Below are 19,702 nucleotides of genomic sequence, written 5' to 3'. Positions count from 1 at the left end.
AACTATCATTTTAATTACCGAAATACGGCCCAGGAATGATAAATTTAACCTTATCCATGACTCCAACTGTCTTTTGATATCTTTCCAACAATTGGTATAATTATCTTCATATAAATTAAGATTCTTTGGTGTTATCCATAATCCTAAATACTTGATTTTGGGGTAGATTTCAATGTGTATTATTTGTTCTAATTCTGCTTTTTCAGCTGGCGACATATTTTTAACTAATAGTTTTGTCTTGTTGAAATTCATTTTGAACCCCGCAACTTTACCGTAGCCATATATTATTTCCAACGCCTTTCTTAAACTCTGTTTTGGTTGCTCCGTAGTTATAATTAAATCGTCAGCAAATGCCCTCGTTTTGTAACTTCTATTTCCCAGCATAATCCCTTTTATTTCTTTTTCTTCCCTAATTTGTTTACATAAAACTTCCAATGTTAATATGAAAATTAAGGGGGATAGTGGGCCACCTTGTCTGACCCCTTTACTGATTTCACACTCCTGTGATAAATTTCCATTGATTATGATTTTAGCTTTTTGTTTTGATTACATTGCTTCAATCCCTTTTATATACTGTATACCAAAATCCATATGGTGTAATAGACCTTTCATAAATTTCCAGGATACCCTGTCGAAAGCTTTTTCTGCATCTATAGCCATTAAGACTGCCTTCTTTTCTATTCTTAAGTCTAAATACGCTAATAAGTTTATAATGTTTCTAGTGTTGCTATAAATGTGCCTCCCGGGCAAAAAGCCAGCTTGGTCATTGTGTATCATCATCTGGAAGACTTTTTTTGATCTTTCGGCTAAAATATTTGCATATAATTTATAATCGTTATTTAGAAGCGTGATGGGCCTATAGTTGTTAATAAGTAGATTGTCCGTTCCCTGTTTTGGAATTAATGCAATAAGGCTGTCTTTCCAAGAATCCGGCATGGTTCCGTCTTTGAAGATGTTGTTCATGATACTTCTTAATGGGTCAGACAGTAAGTCCTCAATTTTTTTATAATATATTGCCGGTAGGCCGTCTGGCCCTGGTGGCTTTCCTATCTTTGCTTCCTTAATTGCTCTTTGAATTTCGTACGATGTAATAGGGGCATTCAACAGTTCTTTTTGTTCTTTAGTAAGTTTCGGAAGACAGTTCTGTTCTAAATGTTCTTTAACTTCTTCTGTTGTTTCATTTCCTTCCTTATAGATTTCTCTAAAGAATTCGAGAAATCGTTTCTCCATTTCTTTAGGGTTGTTGTTTTTTTTAAAGATATTTATTAAAATTTCCAATTTTTATACAAACAAAAAGCAAAAAAGTTTAAAAACACATATAGTTCACAATACTTAGTTTTCAATGACATATTTCCCTGACCTCCTCATACCTCCCCTTCTTGTAGTCCAATTCAAATTATTTATTCAGCAAATCCTTATCTCAAAGCATTACAGCTAAAAAAACCCTTAATTTCTATCCGACATCATTCAACATTCATTAATTTTACAATATTTCTGTAAATAGTCCTTGAATTTCTTCCAATCTTCTTCCGCTGACTCTTCTCCCTGGTCCCGGATTCTGCCAGTCATTTCTGCCAATCCCATGCAGTCAATCATCTTCATCTGCCATTCTTCCAGAGTGGGTAAATCTTGCATCTTCCAGTACTTTGCAATAAGTATTCTTGCTGCTGTTGTAGCATACATAAAGAAAGTTCTATCCTTTTTTGACACCAACTGGCCGACCATACCCAAGAGAAAGGCCTCTGGTTTCTTCAAGAAGGTATATTTAAATACCTTTTTCAATTCGTTATAGATCATTTCCCAGAAAGCCTTAATCTTAGGGCACGTCCACCAACGGTGAAACAATGTACCTTCATTTTCTTTACATTTCCAACATTTATTATCGGGCAAATGGTAAATTTTTGCAAGCTTGACTGGGGTCATGTACCACCTGTATATCATTTTCATAATATTTTCTCTTAAGGCATTACATGCCGTAAATTTCATCCCAGTGGTCCACAACTGTTCCCAGTCAGCAAACATAATGTTATGTCCAACATCTTGTGCCCATTTAATCATAGCTGATTTGACAGTCTCATCCTGAGTGTTCCATTTCAGCAGCAAGTTATACATTTTTGACAAAGTCTTAGTTTTGGATTCTAACAGTTCTGTTTCCAATTTAGATTTTTCCACCTGGAAGCCAACTTTCTTATCCAAATTGTAAGCCTCCATTATCTGATAATAATGAAGCCAGTCTTGCACTTTGTTTTTTAGTTTCTCAAAACTCTGCAGTTTCAGTCTATCTCCTTCTTGTTCCAAAATTTCCCAATACTTCGGCCATCTGGCCTCCATATTGAGCTTTTTCTGAGCTTTCGCTTCCATTGGTGACAACCACCTTGGGGTTTTATTTTCCAATAAATCTTTATATCTAATCCAAACATTAAACAATGCTTTCCTAACAATATGGTTTTTAAATGCTTTATGTGCTTTAACCTTGTCATACCACAAATATGCATGCCACCCAAAAACATTGTTGAAACCTTCTAAATCCAAAATGTCTGTGTTCTCAAGAAGCAGCCAGTCTTTCAACCAGCAGAACGCTGCTGATTCATAGTAAAGTTTAAAGTCTGGCAGGGCAAATCCACCCCTTTCCTTTGCATCAGTTAATATCTTAAATTTTATTCTGGGCTTCTTGCCCTGCCAGACAAATTTAGAAATGTCTTTCTGCCACTTCTTGAAACAGTCCATCTTGTCCACAATTTGCAATTTTTGAAACGAAAACAACATTCTAGGCAATACATTCATCTTTATAGCTGCAATTCGACCCAACAAGGAAAGCTTCAAATTTGACCAAATTTCTAAATCTTTTTTCACTTCCACCCAACATTTTTCATAGTTGTCTTTAAACAAATTCCCATTTTTAGCTGTCATGTTAATCCCCAGGTATTTCACTTTCTTAACCACAGTTAAACCTGTTTCACTCTGAAACTTCTCTCTTTCAGTCAATGTTAAGTTTTTCTCTAAAACCTTAGTTTTTGACTTGTTCAATTTGAATCCTGCCACCTGACCAAATTCTTGAATTAGTTCTAAAACTCTTTTAGTACTAGATTCTGGCTCTTGTAACGTCAAAACTAGGTCATCTGCAAATGCTCTCAGTTTATACTGTTTAGCTCCGACCTGTATACCTTTAACCGACCGTTCCCTTCTAATCATGTTCAGCAGGACCTCCAGGACCGATATAAAAAGCAATGGGGAAATTGGGCACCCTTGTCGTGTCCCTTTTTCTATCTTAAATTGTTCCGTAACCACGTTATTTACAATTAATTTAGCATTTTGTTCAGAGTATATTGCACCTATACCATTCTCAAAGCCTTGGCCTACCCCCATACCCTGTAGGTTCTTTTTCATAAAACTCCAAGAGATATTGTCAAAAGCTTTCTTGTGATATCCACAAATATCAGAACTGCTTTAGTGTTTATATTCACTTCTAGCTTTTCCAAAATGTCAATTATGTTCCTCAAATTATCAGATAGATATCTTCCCGGTAGAAAGCCCGCTTGGTCCTTATGAATCTCCTCAATCAATACTTTTTTCAGTCTCTTAGCTAAAATATCAGCAAAAATTTTGTAATCCACATTTAATAAGGATATGGGACGGTAGTTCTTAAGTTGTGTCTTTTCAGTTTCCGTTTTCGGTATAAGTGTAATTGTAAAGGGAATTGGGGTTGCTTGTGCGTAAAGGGTGCTGCAGCTCTAGGCAGTGTTGCCTGGATAAACCTTTCCCTGGCTGGACAGCCCTTTCTCCATGACTGTCTCAGTCACTGGCAGAATCCGTCAGTGGGCGTTTTCTAAACTTCTTCCAACATAAAAATTCCTTCACTCCAAGTCTCCGCCTAGCCTCTCTGCGTGGAAGTCTCCTGCGCAGAGTGGGCGTGCCCAACGGAGGTCCTGGGCTCTCCCTGCTGCTCTCTGTGGAAGCGTCTTGGAGCCCTCCCTCCGCATCCTCCTCTTTCTTCCTGGTGTCCCTCCTATTTCCTTCCCCCAAGGAAGCTCTCTCTCTCTCCCTGCTGGTTCCTTCTCCTGCATCGTCAGGGAGCCTTACCTCCACCCTAGGCTCCGATGGCAGTTCCCTGACATCCACCTCCCCTCCAGGACCCCCCTCACCTCCGTTCCGTTCCTTTGGCCTAAATTCCTCCCTTTCCCCTGACGGTGATGCGGGAAATCCCCGAAAGGAGCTCTCTCCCTCTTCCGAAGATTCAAACATTTCTCTCCACCTGCTACTATCTCTTCGCAGCGGGTACTCTTCCCCATCCGATTCCTCTCCCCCGGATACCTCTCCTCCCTCCTCTTCGGAGGCCGGAAACCCCATAAAATCTTCTTCCTCATCTGTGGTGCCAAATTGCTCCTCCCAGAACCTCGATGTGGGTTTGGGCTTCCTAGGGAACCTGCCGTGAAACTCTCCCCGAAGATACTCATCCCTGATGTTTTCCGCAGGAACCGACGTGTTTTCTGATTCTGGTTCCCCCTCCCAAGCCACCAAATACTCCACTTGCCCCCCTCGCCATCTTGAATCGAGTATTTCCATGACTTGACTACTGAATTCCCTCTCCTCCACGTGTGGGTGAATGGGAACCCCTCTCTCTTGCCCCGGCAATTCCAGTCCCTCCCTGTACGGAGAGAGTAGGGATCTATGGAACACCGGGTATAGTTTCATGCTGGTTGGCAACTTGAGTCTAAAGGCCACGGAATTAACCTGCTGTGTCACCGCGAAAGGTCCCAGCCGCCTTGGCCGCAACTTCTTGCAACCTCCCTTGAACGGTAACCCCTGAGTCGACAACCACACCCGCTCCCCTACCCGTATGGTTTCTCCTTCCCTACGGTGTTTGTCGGCCTGCCTCTTATACACTTCCTTGGCCCGTTCCAAGTTCATCTTAAGTTGTTAGTGTAAGGCCTCCATTTCTTGCACAAACTGCTCCGCTGCCGGCACACTCCACCTCTCCTCCCCTCCCCCTGGGAAGGCCCTGGGGTGACACCCATGATTGGCCATGAACGGGCTCATTCCTGTGGACACATGTTCCGCGTTATTGTACGCAAATTCGGCCAACGCTAGTTTCTCTACCCAATCGTTCTGTCTCTCGCTCACATAGCAGCGTAGGTATTGTTGGAGTATACTGTTCGCTCTTTCCGCTTGCCCGTTGGTCTCCGGGTGTCTGGCCATGGAGAAGCTTACCTCGACTTCCAGCAAGCTCATGAGCTTCCTCCAGAACCTGGAAGTAAATTGCTTCCCTCGGTCTGACAAAACCCTTAAGGGGGCGCCGTGCAGCCTGAAGATGTGCTCCACAAACAGCCTAGCCGTTTCCTCTGCTGTCACCGCATGTGAGCAAGCGATAAAGTGGCACATTTTTGTTAACAGGTCGACAACTACCATGACGGCTGTTTTCCCCCTTGACTTGGGCAAATCGGTCATAAAATCTATGGAAACCACCTCCCATGGTCTTCCCGGTGTGGGTAAGGGTTCTAGTAACCCCGCTGGCGCCGCCCTCTCCCCCTTTGCTCGCTGGCAGCAGTCACACCCTCGTACGTACTCCCGTACATCTTCCCTCACCCTTGGCCACCAGAACTGCCTGGTGACCAGCAACATGGTTTTGTGTTGACCAAAATGCCCCGCCGTCGGGTTATCATGGAGCTGTTTGAGCACCCTTCTCCTCAAGTCATCCCCTGGTACGTACAGTGCTCCCCTGTAATACAGTACCCCTTCTTTCTCCTCAAAACCCCCATGGTTTTCCCCCTTGCTCCTGAGTTCCCTGATCTTGGTTTGTGCGAACTCGTCGTCCTTCGTCAGCCCGGCTAGTTCTCGTCTCTCTACTAATACCCCCCCCCCACACCCATCGGTTCTCGGGGATCACATGTCGGGCTTCTGGTGGTCCTTCCCCTTCCATATACTCCGGCTTCCGGGAGAGGGCATCTGCTCTGACGTTTTCCTCTCCCGGTACGTACCAAATCTCGAAGAAAAACTTGGAGAATTCCTGGGCCCATCGCACCTGCCGCTGGTTGAGTACTCGTGCAGTCCTCCAGTATTCCAGGTTCTTATGGTCCGTGCACACCTGGATCTTGTGCTGCGCCCCTATTAACAAATGTCTCCATCGTCGAAAGGCTTCATAAATTGCAAGCAGTTCCCGGTCATAGACCGTGTAGTTTTGCTCCGACTTGCTCAGCTTCCTCGAGAAGAACGCACACGGTCTCCAGCTGGACTGATCTCCCGGCTGGAGTAGCACCGCCCCTACCGCTCGGTCTGACGCGTCTGTCTCCAGCCTCATTGGCTTCTGCAGATCCATGTGCAAGAACTGCTCTTCCGAAGCGAAGGCCTTCTTCAGCCTTTCAAAGGCCTGCTGTGCATCTTCCGTCCAGACAAATTTCCTTTTGCTACTGAGACAATCTGTGATGGGCGCTGTCAAGTGGGCGAAATTCTTGATGAACTTCCGGTAGAAGTTCCCAAACCCCAGGAACCTCTGTACGTCCTTCCGGGTCTTGGGGGTCTTCCATTCCAGCACCGCCTGCACCTTTCCTGGGTCCATAGCTAGGCCCTTGTCCGACAGCCTGTATCCCAGGAACTCGACCTCTCGGGCGTGGAATTGGCACTTCTCCAGTTTGACCCACAACTGATGTTCCTGTAGCCTCTTTAGCACTTCCCGGACGTCTCTGACATGCTGCTCCTCGTTGTCCGAATAGATTAACACGTCATCTAAAAAGGCCACACAATTCTTGTACAGCAGGGATCCCAACACGTGGTGCATGAAAGATTGGAAGCATGCGGAGCCCGACTGTAATCCAAATGGCATAACTAAGTACTCAAAGGCCCCCAGGGTGGTGAACATAGTGGTTTTCCATTCGTCCCCCTCCCTCATCCTAATCAAATTGTACGCACCCCGAAGGTCCACCTTAGTAAAAATTTTCCCCTTCCTCACCCTGGTTAAAATATCGTCAATCCTGGGCATTGGGAAGGTCACTGGTTCCGACACCAGGTTCAAGGACCTAAAGTCTACGACCAATCTGGGCTGTTTAGTGTCTTTTTTGTCCACAAAGAACACCGGACTGCCTCCCACCGCCCTTGATTCTCTTATGAAACCTCTTTTCAGGTTTTTGTCAATAAACTCCCGCAACTCCTGCATCTCCCTGTCCGACATGGCATACAGTTTACCCACTGGCAGCTGAGCCCCTGGGAGTAGGTTGATTTGACAGTCGAAGGGTCTATGGGGGGGGTAGTTTGTCCGCTTCCTTCTCGCTGAAGACATCCTTCAGGTCAGCGTATTGTGGCGGTACCTTCCCCTTCTCCCCTACCGCCGTCCCTGCCACCCTGGCTACAGCCATCCTCGGGGTTTCCCCCCCGTGACAGTGTTCCAAGCAGTGAGCTGACCCAAAAGAAGCTGTCCGCTGGTGCCATGCCACTACTGGATCATGTAGTGCCAACCAGCTCATTCCCAGCATGATGGGTGGTCCTGCCAGTGTAGCTACGTGAAAGGCAAGAGTCTCTGTGTGTCGGGAAACCCTCATTCTCATGGGGGGAGTCTGGTGCATCACCTCCCCTCCCAAGAGTTCTCTGCCATCAATGGTCGTTACTTGCAAGGGACAGTCTAGAGGCAGGAGGTACAGCTGGTGCTCCAGGGCGAAATCCTTGCTGAAGAAATTACAGGAGCTACCTGAATCCAGCAGTGCCTTAACCTTGATTGGGTGCCCATTTGGGAGTTCTAGCACCACCTCTAAGGCTAAGGCTGCTTGGGGGTGTCTGGCTTGGGCACTTTTACTGGTTGCTGGCCCGGCTGCTGTGCCCTGGGATCGGCAGCCAAGCGTTGGCTTTTCCCTGCTCCTCCTCGCCCCCCTCCTCACAGCCCGCAGCCCCCACCATTCCTTGCCATGCTTTCCTTTGAGGGCAGACCCTGGCAAAATGTCCTGGCTGTAGGCAGAGGAAACACTTTTTGGCTGTTTTCCCATCCTTTCCCTCCTTCTTTCGAACTTCACTGGAGTTAGAAGCCCCGCGCGCGCGTGCTCCCCCAATCTCCATTGGTTCCACTGGCTGGGAAGGTTGGTCCGGTATTTCAGGAATGCGGTTGTCATGCCAACGTTCTCCTCTCCCCTCCCGCTTCTCTAAAGCGCGGGCTTCTTGGCGCGCTCCAATCGCAAGTACAGCCTTGGTCAGCTGATCCATCGATTGAGGGCGGGGCGCCCGGGAGAGTTCGTCCTTCACTGAGGGGGATAAGCCTTCCTCGAATAACATTTGCACTGGTTCCGAGCCCAGTTCCCACCCCAGTCTATGGATAAGCATAGCAAAACGCGACCAGTACTCTCTAACTGACCGGCTCCCTTGCTTGCAACTCATCAGTTGCCTGCGAACCACACTCTCCTCCACCCCACTTGAGAACATGGCGTCCATGGCGCCAAAAAACTTCCTAATGTCCTTTAGGGCAGCATTCTGGGTTGCCATTAATGGCCGGATCCATTCCCTGGCAGCGTCTTGAAGATGCCCGATGACATAAGGGACCCTCTCCCCATCATCCGCAAAGGAGTCAAACTGCAGTTCCAGCGCGTACTGTACCTCAGTCCTGAATGCATTATAATCCCTGGGGTCTCCCCCAAACTTGTGCACCAGCCCCGGTACCTTCCTTCCGATGGGGGTGTGCTTCCCCTGGGCATCCTGAGTCCTCCTTTCATCTAGCCGTGCCGCTAACAGAGCCACCTGCCGTTCCAAATCCTGGTTTCTCTCCTCCAGATTTGGCGCTGGCGCTCCCGCCTCTCCGGCACCCGCTCCTCCGGTTTGACTCATGATGCTGCCTGTCTTGTCTTTGTGCACAAGCAACGTCAGAGGCTGACGGATTGCTGTAAAGGGAATTGGGGTTGCTTGTGCGTAAAGGGTGCTGCAGCTCTAGGCAGCGTTGCCTGGATAAACCTTTCCCTGGCTGGACAGCCCTTTCTCCATGACTGTCTCAGTCACTGGCAGAATCCGTCAGTGGGCGTTTTCTAAACTTCTTCCAACATAAAAATTCCTTCACTCCAAGTCTCCGCCTAGCCTCTCTGCGCGGAAGTCTCCTGCGCAGAGTGGGCGTGCCCAACAGAGGTCCTGGGCTCTCCCTGCTGCTCTCTGTGGAAGAGTCTCGGAGCCCTCCCTCCGCATCCTCCTCTTTCTTCCTGGTGTCCCTCCTATTTCCTTCCCCCAAGGAAGCTCTCTCTCTCTCCCTGCTGGTTCCTTCTCCTGACACCATAGAATGATGACACCAAACTGGGAGGGGTGGCTAACACCCCAGAGGACAGGAACACACTTCAAAACGACCTTGACAGATTAGAGAACTGGGCCAAAACAAACAAGATGAATTTTAACAGGGAGAAATGTAAAGTATTGCACTTGGGCAAAAAAAATGAGAGGCACAAATACAAGATGGGTGACACCTGGCTTGAGAGCACTACATGTGAAAAGGATCTAGGAGTCTTGGTTGACCACAAACTTGACATGAGCCAACAGTGTGACGCGGCAGCTAAAAAAGCCAATGCAATTCTGGGCTGCATCAATAGGAGTATAGCATCTAGATCAAGGGAAGTAATAGTGCCACTGTATTCTGCTCTGGTCAGACCTCACCTGGAGTACTGTGTCCAGTTCTGGGCACCACAGTTCAAGAAGGACATTGACAAACTGGAACGTGTCCAGAGGAGGGCAACCAAAATGGTCAAAGGCCTGGAAACGATGCCTTATGAGGAACGGCTAAGGGAGCTGGGCATGTTTAGCCTGGAGAAGAGGAGGTTAAGGGGTGATATGATAGCCATGTTCAAATATATAAAAGGATGTCACATAGAGGAGGGAGAAAGGTTGTTTTCTGCTGCTCCAGAGAAGCGGACACGGAGCAATGGATCCAAACTACAAGAAAGAAGATTCCACCTAAACATTAGGAAGAACTTCCTGACAGTAAGAGCTGTTCGACAGTGGAATTTGCTGCCAAGGAGTGTGGTGGAGTCTCCTTCTTTGGAGGTCTTTAAGCAGAGGCTTGACAACCATATGTCAGGAGTGCTCTGATGGTGTTTCCTGCTTGGCAGGGGGTTGGACTCGATGGCCCTTGTGGTCTCTTCCAACTCTATGATTCTATGATTCTATGATTCTATGATTCCTGCATCGTTAGGGAGCCTTACCTCCACCCTAGGCTCCAATGGCAGTTCCCTGACAGTAATATACGCCTCTTTCCACGATTCTGGTGCTCTTTTCCCTTCCAAAATTTCATTACAGACTTCCTTCAAAGGTTGTAATAACCACTCTTTCAAAGATCTGTAATATCTGGAAGTCAGCCCATCCGGTCCTGGAGACTTGCCTAATTGCATATTTTGAATGGCACCTTCTATCTCCTGGTCAGATATTTTGCAATTCAACATTAGTTTGCTTTCTTGTGAAATTTTTTGTAATCCATTTGTTTTCAAAAAGCGTTCAATGTCCTTTTCATTCTGTGGCCCTTGTGCATATAATTGTTTGAAGTATTTCTGGAAGCAATTTCTAATCTCAGTTGGATTGTGTATATCTTTTCCTTCTACTTCCAAATTTGTGATGGTATTTAGTTTTTGTCTTTTTTTCAATTGCCAAGCCAGTAGTTTCCCACATTTATTCGCTGATTCCAATGTCTTCTGTCTCATTTGTTTAATTTTCCATTCTATTTCCTGATTCATCAATTCCATATATTGTACTTGATATAAATTTATTTCTCTCAAAATCTCCTGCGACTTTGGCTTTACTCTCAGTTTTTTCTCCCCTTCTTTTATTTTCTCCAAAATTTTATCTTTTTTCTCATTTCGACTTCTCTTTTTTATTGCGTTCTGTTGTATCAAGAACCCTCTCATCACAGCTTTACTTGCATCCCAGATTACTCTTTTTTCAACATTAGTAGTCATTTTTATTTCAAAATAGTCTCTCAAAGTTTTTTGGGCCTTTTTGTATACTTCTTCATCTCTAAATAGGGTGTCATTCATCCTCCATCTAAAGGAGCCGGGTGTTGTTTGCTTCATCTCCATCTTTACAGCGTTATGGTCTGAGTAAGTTTTAGGGCAGATTTCCACTTTCTTTATCTTTGGTGCCATTCCTCTAGTAATCCAAATTTGGTCAATTCTAGTCCATGTCATCTTAGCTTCAGAGAAGAAAGTTCCCTCTCTCCCCAGGGGGTTCTTAGTTCTCCAAATGTCAATCAAGTCCATATTGTCAGTCAATTCAAAGAAAGTTTTTGGTAGTCTACCATCTTTGGTGACTACCTGTTTTTGTGCCTTGTCCATGTTTGTAGATACAACTCTATTCATATCCCCCATCAATATTATATTATAGTCCATATAGTCCAAAAGAGTCTCATGCAACTTCTTAAAAAATTCAGATTTCCCCTCGTTCGGTGCATACACCCCTACAATCAGAAATTTCTCTCCTTGAAATTGAATTTCGATTGCCAAATATCTTCCTTGTTCATCTTTAAAAATTAATTTCGGTGAAAATTTCTCCTTTGCATATATCACCACTCCTCTCTTTTTGACCTTATCAGACGAAATAAATTCTTGTCCCAATCTCTTATTAATAAGTATTTTCCTGTGTAGCCTCATTACATGTGTTTCCTGTAAACAAATCAAGTCCAATTGTTCTTTTCTTAATATATGAAAAACACCTTTTGTCTTTCGAGGGGAGTTAAGTCCATTATAATTCCAACTTAGAAGTTGCAGAGCCATGGTGAGTTACTTAGTTTTCCCTCCAACTGCACCGAGTTGTTGTTCTTCTTCTGTTTGTGGTGTGTCTTTCCCTGGGCCAAGGAGTCCAAATGATAAGTTTGCTATGTCTAAAATTCCTTTTCCTGATGCGGTTGGCTCCTCACCAGATTCCACTTCCTTCTGTAGATCCTCCTCGTGGTCTTTCAAGAACTTGTCTTTATCATTCACTGTCCTTATTCTTATTTTTCTTCCTTTGTATTTGAAGGATAGACCTTGGGGGAATTCCCACCTGAAGAGTATTCTGTTTCTTCTCAATAGAACAACAAGATCTCTGTAGTAGGCCCTTACATCCAAAATATATTTGGGTATATCCTTAAAGATCTCCACGAATGAATCTTCAATTTCCAGAGTTCTTTGATAGTGCAAATTCAAGATTTTGTCTCTTTCTTCTTTTGTTCTTAAGGTAATCAAACAGTCTTTTGCTTTGTTCTTTCTTTGTCTTTTACCAAGCCTAAATGCACTCACTATCTTGAATTCTTCCTTCCCCAGGTCCTGTTGCCAAAAATCTGTAAATTCCTTTGTAAGGAAGTCTGCCAGGTTGTCTTTCTCGCTTTCAGGTACTGCTCTGATTCTTAAATTTCTCTCCTTTCCTTGTAATTCAATCATAGACAGTGTTAGGTCGTGATCCTCTAGTTTCTTATATACCGGTGGTATCTTCTCTTGAGCAGCGGTTGCAATTTCCTTAGCTTCCTCTGCTATCTTTCGAGTCGAGGCCGATTCCTCCAATAGTTTTTCAATAGACTGTGTGTTAGAATTCACCTTCTTTCCCAGTTCATTAATACTTGTAGTGTTCAAGTCAATTTTTGCTGAGGCCTCAGCTACTTGTTTATTTGTCTCTGCAACCTGTTTGGCTAAGTTTTCCAAAGATGCATTAATTTTGCCGAGTGCCTGAGCCAATAAATCTTCAGATGACATAGCTTTTGGTTTTGCTTGCGAAGCAGCAGTTCCTACTGTGCCTGCTGCTCCGGATGTTGAAGCCCTTCTCTGATGTGTAATATCAGTCTTGTATTGTCTACCGGACCTGGTAGTTTTTTCCTGTGCCAGCTCTATCTTCCCTTTCTCATTTGCCATAACACTCTCATGCAAAACCCAAGGTCAGTCTCATGCCTGGTAGATTTGTTTTGAAGAGGAATTTTCCAAGCTTGGTTACTTAGTGGCTTAGTTGTTGTTACAACATAGTCTCCTCTAGGGGGACACACTTCCAACTTCACTTTGCAACTTTTAAAACAAATATGGTCCTTATAGGTCCCCAGTACCCTTAAAAGCCACAAATTCAGTGTCCTTAAAAGTTACTTTTTAGTCAAAAGCAGTTCCAGAAACACTGTATCTTTCACAGAGTTGTATCAAAAATCTTTACCTTTAACGTGCTGGCAATTCTTCCCAATTAGGCTTTCCCTATCATAGGCAGTCCGTTCCCAGATTTCAGAGGCAGCAGATGTAACTTTACTTCCCTCCTTCCTTGCAGGTAAATACCTCTCAAATTTCTCCCCTCTGCTCCTGCAGGCAGGGGGGGATCGCTTTTTTGGTGCTGGATTTTAGACCTTTAAAAAGACGTCTTTCAAAGTTACAGCTTTAGAGTCTCTTTGCTTTGATCTGCTTACAAGCCGGAAAGGTAGACTTCCTGTTTTTACCTTTCCCGTTTCGGTGCCGAAATATTTTTTTTTTTTAAGTTTTTCCTCGAATTAATTGACTTAATCCTACTCACAAGTAGTTGCTTTAGAGTCCAATTGCCAGGAAGAAATCAGCGCTCTCCGACGATGGCCATGCGGCTTCACTCCACGGAAGCGGTAGACGGCTCTCAGCTCCGCGCCGTTCACCCCCGTTCCGCTCCGCAGCCTTTAAAAAGGCTCCTTCGCAGTGGGGGGGGGGGCGCAAATGGAGCCCGCCGAGCCTCCAAGTTCCCAGGCTTCACTGCCTGCGATTTCTTCGGGTCCCCGCTTCGCCGGAGCGGCAAGACCCTGTCCCGTGGAGCCGATTCCCTCCGGAGCTCAGAGGGAATCCGTCATTCGTCGCTGGCGCTGACCGGAAGCCTTTCTATTTCTTTAGGGTTGTTTATTATTTTGCCTTCGCACTTAACTCTATTTATAAGCCTTTCTGCCTCTCTCTTCTTTAATTGCCATGCTAATAACCAGGCTCAGGTTCTGTTTCAGGCTGTGTCTCTATTTCAGGCTCCGGCGCTGTATCAAGCACTATTTCAGACTCAGGCTGTGGATCTCGGCTGTGGCTGTGGATCTCGGCTGTGGCTCTAGGCTCCATCTGTGGCTCTGTCTGTGGCTCTGGCTCTCTTTCAGGGTCTGGTTCTGAATGAAGTTCTGGTTCTGACTCTGATTCAGGGTCTCATGATGGCTCTTCCTCTGCCTCTGACCCAGCTATGTTTCAGGGTCTGGCTCTCTTTCAGGCTCTGGTTCTGAATTAGGGTTTTGTTCTGGCTCTGGCTGTGTCTCTGGCTCTGGCTCTGGCTCCAGCTCCGGCACTGTATCAAGTACTGTTGCAGACTCAGGCTGTGGCTCTAGGCTGTGGCTGCAGCTATGTTTTGCGCTCCGGCCCTGTATCAAGCCCTATTTCTGGCTCTGGCTCTGGCTCTGATTCATGGTCTCACTCTGACTCTGATTCAGGGTCTCGCTCTGGCTCTGGCTCTGGCACTCTATCAAGGACTGTTTCAGACTCAGGCTGTGGCTGTGGTTCTGCCTCTGTTTCAGGCTCAGGCTCTGTTTGAGGCTATGTCTCTGTTTCAGGCTCCGGCACTGTATCAAGTACTGTTGCAGACTCAGGCTGTGGCTCTAGGCTGTGGCTGTGGCTGTTGCTCTGGTTCTGGCTCTGGCTCTTTCTTGGGCTCTGGTTCTGAATGAGGGCTTGGTTCTGGCACTGATTTAGGGTCTCGCTCTGGCTCTGGCTGTGTCTCTGTTGCACCTCAAACGGTGGTTTGTTGTTGTCGTTGTAGTTGTTGTTATTTTCTTTCTGGGGTGGGACAAATGTTTAGTTGGGGCGGGGATTATTTTAAGTTTAGCATAATTGTTTCTTGCTTTGTTTTTCTTTTACTATTTTTTTAGGTTATTGTATAGTTTGTATTTTGCTTTTTAAGGGGAAAGGGTCAGGGCTGCCTGGGAGGGGGCCTCAGCCAACGGAATGGCTGGGGCAGGTTCCCTACGGGGGGATGTATTGGAACACCCAATCTCTGTTATCGCGGGTGGGAGGAGCAGTTGCGCTAAGACCAGACCACGTCTTTACCGAAGATCTGGTTCTGACTCTGTGTTATGTACTGAGTTGAATAGAAGAAGAAGAAGAAGAAGAGTTTGGATTTGATATCCCGCCTTTCACTCCCTTTAAGGAGTCTCAAAGCGGCTAACATTCTCTTTTCCCTTCCTCCCCCACAACAAACACTCTGTGAGGTGAGTGGGGCTGAGAGACTTCAAAGAAGTGTGACGAGCCCAAGGTCACCCAGCAGCTGCATGTGGAGGAGCGGAGACGCGAACCCGGTTTCCCAGATTACGAGACTACCGCTCTTAACCACTACACCACACTGGAATAGGATCCAAACTGCAGCAGTCTGATTGGTCCTAGAACAATAGGATCCAAAAGGCAGCAGTCTGATTGGTCCTAGAACAATAGGATTCAGAATGCAGCAGTCTGAATGGTCCTAGAACAATGCAGCAGTATGATTGGTTGGCAGGAACTACCCAATCATGCTCCAGATAGAAGTGAATCCACAACCTGATTGGTTTACAGTAGAATTCCGGAATTAGCCAATCATGTGCAGCCCATTGTGTAAATAATGTATATAAAGCAGATACTTTGAGGGGACTTTCATTCATTCCTCCTCACCACTATGAGCTGAATAAAGAACATTAAATCACTTTGCGACTCTGAGTATATTTCACTCTGATTCTGCTTCTTTGATTCTGGCTCTCTATCAAGGGCTGTTTCAGACTCAGGCTGTGGCTGTTGCTCTGGTTCTGGCTCTGGCTCTGGCTCTGAATGAGGCTCTGGCTCTGGCTCTGATTCATGGTCTCACTCTGACTCTGATTCAGGGTCTCGCTCTGGCTCTGGCTCTGGCACTCTATCAAGGACTGTTTCAGACTCAGGCTGTGGCTGTGGTTCTGCCTCTGTTTCAGGCTCAGGCTCTGTTTGAGGCTATGTCTCTGTTTCAGGCTCCGGCACTGTATCAAGTACTGTTGCAGACTCAGGCTGTGGCTCTAGGCTGTGGCTGTGGCTGTTGCTCTGGTTCTGGCTCTGGCTCTTTCTTGGGCTCTGGTTCTGAATGAGGGCTTGGTTCTGGCACTGATTCAGGGTCTCGCTCTGGCTCTGGCTCTGGCACTCTATCAAGGACTGTTTCAGACTTAGGCTGTGGCTGTGGCTCTGGCTCTGTTTCCATTCTTACAATGGAATGTACACAAAACAATAATCCTTTCTATATAAATTTTCCAATACATTCTGAAAACATAATAAATCCTTAATTGTTGTCCACCTCCTTTTAGTTCCTTTATCACTCGAATGCTAGCACGGAGTCAAAACTATTATTGTATTTTTGAACATATCTTGTATAACCATTCCATTTTTCTGCAAATTTTTGCTTTGAGATTCCTCTGAGTTTGCTAGTCAATTGAGCCGTCTCCACCAATTCCTGTAATTTGATTTGCCAATCTGTTATTTTTGGAACCTTGTGATCTTTCCATCCCTTGGCCACAAGTATACGAGCTGCTGCGGTTGCATACAAGAATACCTCTCTTAGATTTTTTGGAATCTCTTTATCTAAAATACTTCATAGAAATGCCTCCGTTTTTTTCATAAAAGTTATCCCCATCATCTTTTTAAATTCAGCGTATATTTCTGTTGGGATACTGCCAGGGAGATAAAGTCCATCTGAGCCCCAAGCTCGGTGCCGGACGATCCATTGACCTCCCGTAGTCACGCAGTATCAGCAATTTAGCGGCACGAAGCCTCAAGAAAAGATAGCCACATTCTTGGACTTGTGCACACTCTTTCAGCAGAATTCACACAGCAAAAGTTGCACAGCATGAGAGCATATTTACAGTTTATTTGGCGTTGGTCAGAACAAAAAAGACATGACCGTCTGCTCCGACTGCTCAGGCAAAACAGCCAAAAACGAAAGGAACAGACAACATAAACATCCTGTGAGACAGGAAATTACGCAGGCTGTGACACAAACATCCTGCTCCCTTTTAAGGTGGAACGGAAATATCCTAACATCCTCCCCCTTTCCGTGTAACCTGTAGTACCTGTGGTTCAACCCAATTGCAACCTTTGTGCGTAAACCTTAAGTTGTTCTCTGTTAACAACCTTAGACAACAGATCAGCAGGAATTTCATTTCCTGGCATGTAGGACACCTGAATGAGTCCTTTCTGAATACACTCTCTTGCACGATGTAGCTTAATCTGCAAGTACTTGGTTCTTTGCTTGCAACTCTCCGAGTTCAGCAAAGCCAAACAAGATCTATTGTCTTGATACACTTGTATAGGACATTTCACAGAAACCCCAATGTCCTTAAACAGTTGCATCAACCATTCACAATCCATGAGTGAAAATGACAGAGCATTGAGTTCTGCTTCACAGGAACTTAGGCTAACTGTCGTCTGCTTTTTGCACAACCAGTCAAAGAGGCAGTGGTTGTACATGTAGCATACTCCAGAAGTGCTTGTACCATCCGTGGTGTCACTTCCAAAACTTGCATCTGCAAAGATTTCAAGACCTCCAGTGTTCTGACTGGTGAACCTCAGCCTGTAGTGCAAAGTCCCTTTCAAATACCGGGCTATGCGCTTCAGAGCTTTCCAATCCTGAACAGTAGGATTGTTAGCATGTCTGCTCAGCAGGTTAGTGCTTACAGCAATGTCAGGTCTTGAACATCTAGCAATGAAATTCAACTTGCCTAGAATGCATCTGTACAGCGTTGTGTCAGAAAACGCTTCAGCAGTACTATCTACCTGGTAACCTGTCACCATCGGTGTGTCTGCTGGGTTTGCATCAACCAAATTCAACCTGGTTAATACATCAGTAATTTTCTGTGTTTGGTGTACCAGAAAATTACCTGCTTGGTCCCTCTCCACCTGCAGAGAAAGATAGTTGGATACCTCACCAAGATCCTTCATGTCAAAGTGCTCCTTCAGCTGAGCTAGGGTGCTTTGGTAAAAAGCCTGATTCTTCCAAAACATCAGAAGATCATCAACAAAACATAAACAATACAGTTTGTTTTGCCCCTCCTCCTTGACAAACACACATGGATCAGCTTTGCCCTGGTGAAAACCTAGAGAAAGCAACGTTTCAGTGAGTTTTGTGTTCCAACACCTGGCACTCTGCTTGAGACCATACAAGGATTTCCGCAGTTTACAGACCATTCCCTTCTGTATCTGCATCCCGTCAGGTGGAAGCATGTACAGCTCCTCCCCCAAAATCCCGTACAAAAAAGCTGTATTTATGTCATGATGGGAAACATGCAGTTTCTCCTCCGCAGCGATCTTGAGCATCAGCTGAATGCTCTCATATTTGACCGTGGGTGAGTAGGTCTCGTGGTAATCCTGCCCTGGTACCTGTGAAAAACCTCTGGCAACCAATCTGGCTTTGTGTCTGACAATCTTGCCATTCTGGTCTGTCTTGGCCTTGAAGACCCATTTGCTGCCAACCAGTCTCATTCCTGGGACTACCGGTACCAGCTCCCAAGTTTGGTTCCTGTTCAAGGAATCAACTTCAGCCTTCATGGCATTAAGCCAAGGCTCAGCATCTTTAGAGGTTAACTCCTGGACCTCTTTGAAGCTTGAAGGTTCCCACACCTTCTCTGAGCTACTAAGAACAGCAGTTGCCGTCTTAGCAAACTCATCAGCAAATCTCTTTGGAGGTTTGCCTTTGGTCGCCCTTTCAGACCTGCGAACCAGACGCAAGTCTTCTGGACTCATCTCCTCTTTCTTAGGAGAAAAGTGACCAATGGTGAACAGTGGTTCTTCCAGTTCATTGTCAGACTCATCAGATGGTCTGACTGAGGCCTTTGCGCTCTTGTAGTCTGCTGTGTCATCACTGTCACTGACAGCAGCAGCAGCGCCGCCCACTGAACTGGAATCCGAACTCTGATCATCATCATCATCATCATCCTCAGTTTCCTCAGCTTTCTCAGCATGATCTGCTTTCTTCACATCACCTTCATCCTCCTCTGGGTAACTCTGGAAAATTCCCACATTTTCCCCCCACTTAGGATTGTACTCAACACTCCTTGTGAACTTTATGGATTTAGAGTTAGTCATCCATACCCTGTATGCACCTTTTTCGTACCCCATGAACAAACCATGTGCCCCACGCTTCCCAAGCTTGTTGCTTTGTGGGGTGTGCACCCACATGTCAGAACCAAAGATTCTCAAGTGCTTGACATTAGGTTTCCTCCCATACATCTTCTCATAGGGAGTACAACCAATAGGTGATGACAGTCTCCTGTTAAAAGAATAAACAAAATTCGCCAAAGCCTCCCCCCAGAACTTCTCAGGGAGGTTGGCATCATGCAACAAGGTTTTTAGTCCTTGCAGCAACGTTTGATTTGCTCTCTCCGCAAGCCCATTCATCCATGGCGATCTAGGCGTTGACAAGTCATGCTGGATTCCCTTCTCAGTCAGGAAAGCTTCAAACTGCTGAGAAGTGAATTCCCCGCCTCGATCAGTAAACAGACAGCCGATACGTTTACCATGAGCATTCTCCAACCAAGCACAGAATGCCTTGAACCTAGGAAATGCTTGCGATTTCTGCTCGAGCATAAACACATGAATGTACCTGGAAAAAGAATCAATTAGAACCATGAAGTACCTTGCTCCTCCCAAAGAGGGCGCTAGAGGACCTACCAGGTCTGCGTGAACTAGCTGGTAGGGTTTGGAAGCCTGCCTGCTAGACTCCTTGCCTTTTGGAGCAACCTTCACCTTGTTCTCTGCACAAGATACACATTTCATGTGAAATTTACAAGGTT

This window comes from Podarcis raffonei, chromosome W (assembly GCF_027172205.1).
Source record: "Podarcis raffonei isolate rPodRaf1 chromosome W, rPodRaf1.pri, whole genome shotgun sequence".
Taxonomy (NCBI): Eukaryota; Metazoa; Chordata; class Lepidosauria; order Squamata; family Lacertidae; genus Podarcis; species Podarcis raffonei.
This window is presented reverse-complemented; position numbering follows the sequence as displayed.